The following is a 3385-nucleotide window of genomic DNA, read 5'->3' on the forward strand; positions in this document are numbered from 1 at the left end:
TTTTTCAACACGTTGAATTTAAATCTATCTAACCTCGGGGCTTTATTGTAACACGACAAAAGTGTAAATGAGAGCTATACCATCGAAAACGATGTTTCGTTTGTATTCGATGTAACAGAATCGGGACATACTGTTTTAGCAAAATCGAATACCCAGCGGTTAGAATATTCCTCGCTTACGTTCGTTGTGTTTTGAATTCGCATTCGTCAGGCTGTGTTTCAAGAATTGCACATCGATGATTTCTTTTGTTATCCCGTCAACAAACCGGCGTCAGTAACCGCGTTTCTTTGCTTTAATTGAGTTCTTTAATTGCATGTTTATAGCCGCGTAAAACCGATACTTATCAGGTGCCCCATTTTTTCTAAACTTTTTGAGCGCTGAAGTTCTTTCCGCTTCAATAAAGTTCTTTATTTGCATGTCTATAGCTGCGTAAAACCGACACTTATCAGATGCTCCATTTTTTCTAAACTTTTTGAAAGCAGAAGTTCTTTCCGTGTTCAGTAATGAGCACTCTTTGTCCCACCACGGGTTAGGAGGACGGATGTTAGTTTTCGCTCCAGGTACACGTTTTGTCGGAGCTTGAATCTCAGTATCGTGAATCAAGTCAGCCATAAACGTGTACTCTTTCTCCGGAGGAAGCTCTTGTCTAGTTTTTAGTTTATCAGACATCAAGGAACTACCGCGATGATCGGGGATTACCACATGTAATCCAATCGTAGCAAGGTCGAACAAATGGATGAATTCAGCGCACTTGGTTTTGCTGGTGGTGGAGGAATCTCGTGTTCAGAATAGTCATATTAAAGTTATCGCAATAATAGATCGCGGTTGATCTGTACTCATCATGAAGACAACACTATCCCGTACTGTGAGAGTTAAAGTCTCCGAAAGCTAACGTCGGTGCGGGGAAGAGTTTCATGATACCGCCGAGCCAAAGGTACCTAACCGGGACTCTTGGGGGAATGTAGATAGAAGCAAGGCAAAGGTCCTTGTGACATGACACGCGACAAAGAGGATACTTCTACAATTGCACAGTAAAACAGTGAGTGAATCTGTGATCTCGGTGGATAAATTAGTCATCGTAGGATACGATGGCTGAAAGAAGGGGTCATTTTGCAGTCAACTGTTTCAAAAATGTTTTAACTACAGGTATTGAAGCCATTAAGAGACTTTTAAAAGGATTAGAAATATGGTTTGTAGTAATCCGTCCAGTCCAACATTAGAGAATTTTATGAGCCCAGTACCTCTGTTGGGTTTACAGGGACATTTGGGAGTTTTTATGTCCCGGGAAATTGTGGGAATTTCTTCTCGAAATAGAGTTTCGCGAGACCAGAAACGTTTTGCTTGGAAGCTTTGTCTCCACTTCCTCTACGTGTAGTTTTTTGGAGGTCCATCAGAAGACACTTTCAAAACCTCAAACTTATGAGAGGATTTTTTTCTCATCTTTCAACAGATTTGAGGGACCGCCGAAGATGTATCTTCCAATGGGTCGTCAGTTGACAAGCAGGTATAGATACTCGTCGACTGTTTAAGATGAGTGACACTCTTGAGCATGTCAGCAAAGGAACGCTTGTTCCTTCTGAAAACGCTTCATTCTATTGCCGCGCAGCCATGCCACTAGATCATGCGGACCCTCCTTATAGTAAAGACATTTTTCTGCACCATTATCACAAGAGTCATCCGTATGAGCCTCCCCACAGTTAGCATGCCTGATACGAGTCTGATTGAGGGTATTTAAAGTCTATTCGCACTATTCCGAGATTTCCAATAATCTCAATTTGCTTGCCGCCGATATTCCTCGCCGAGTTTCTCGCACCGTCGGCACCGGGAAAAACTCGGCGAGGAATATCTGTGGCAATCAAACGGATTTTATGCCGGATCCGGCATTCCAATACATGCACAGCCCAGCAGCTTAGTCATCGCCGATGAGGAAAAAACGTCCCGGAATAGTGCGAATAGACTTTTACTTGGTACCGCCCCCACGATCGACACTGAATGCAATAGCTTGCAATCCAGTATTTTTACGTTCTTAAGTAAGGGGTTTTTTAAAACAACCCACTCTGTACTTACGAACGTCCTGGACTGGCATCAGTGACCACGCCGTCTATCTCGACTTCACGAGCTGGAATGTACACGCTATACTACTGAGTAAAAAGCTCACACTGAAAGATCTTGTTAGTCTGTTTTGAACTGGTTTACGAGACCTTAAGCTTGTCTGGGCGCACTTTGTCAATATTCTGAACAGTAATGTATCGCTTGGTCAGGTCTCTCGATAATTGGAGAATTTTCATGTGATTTGGGCCGAAAATAAACCGTGTACAGTCCGGTCGGGAGTGCAAGTCCGTCAGGATAATTTTTAACGTGAGAGTTGATGCTATCAGCAGTTGTATCCATTTTATTATCTTGAGGGTCCGGATTATGTTTCGCAGGGTTCGTCATAGTACGGAATTGTATCTGCACGGGTAAAAGATCTGGGTCAGCACCGAATAATTTCAACAACAGAGGATACAGAGAAAGAAAATGATACTTATCTTAAATAATGAAAAACCTTTGTTATGTCCAGTGGTGAACTAAAACCAAAAACTACTTACATTCTCTGGTGAATTCAAAGCTTATGAATTGATAGTAATTTATCATTTTATCAATTAACGAAGAAAGTAGCTATTAGCTGATAAAAAATACCCTCGCAAACACAGACGACTGCAATATCTACACGAAGGCACTGTATTATCAGTCTACCCGTGTCTTGTATCTATATGAATAGGAAGCCATCCGCTGAAGAAAAGATAATTCATTAGAAGTAAAAAAAAAATTTAATGTGACCAGGCGCGTAGCCAGAGAAAATTTTCGAGGGGGGGGGGGGGGGGTTTAGAACATGGTGATAAATCAACACATGTACAATTTATATCACAATGTTTCCCATGGGTTATAATTTTTTGTTTCGGGGGGGGGGGGGGGGGGGGGGGGGGGGGTTGAACCCCTAAAACCCCCCCCTGTGTACGCGCCTGAATGTGACTCGAGCAGTTACTCGCAGTAGGGATTTGAAATTCGAGATTTCAAAGGAGAATCGCGGTTGTTTGTATGCACAGAGTAATAATTTGAAAGTTGACGAATAAAAAAAAATCTCCGCAAAACCACTATTATGGGAAAATATTGCTCACAATAGAACCAATACGCACTTCACCATACAATCAAAGGCCGAGCCGCTGGTAATGTGGTAGGCAGCTGATATCAGAGCCGTGGCTTATTGGGGTTTGATATACCACATCATAATATCAATATACCTCTCCATCGACTGCACCCATCCTCGCCTGGTCGCAATTAAGTGCAGATAATGGCTTTCCCGCTAAAGGTGCTTATTACTGCTCTTCGATTACCCAAGATCAGT

The sequence above is a fragment of the Malaya genurostris genome, chromosome 3 (genome assembly GCF_030247185.1).
Source record: "Malaya genurostris strain Urasoe2022 chromosome 3, Malgen_1.1, whole genome shotgun sequence".
Classification (NCBI taxonomy): Eukaryota; Metazoa; Arthropoda; class Insecta; order Diptera; family Culicidae; genus Malaya; species Malaya genurostris.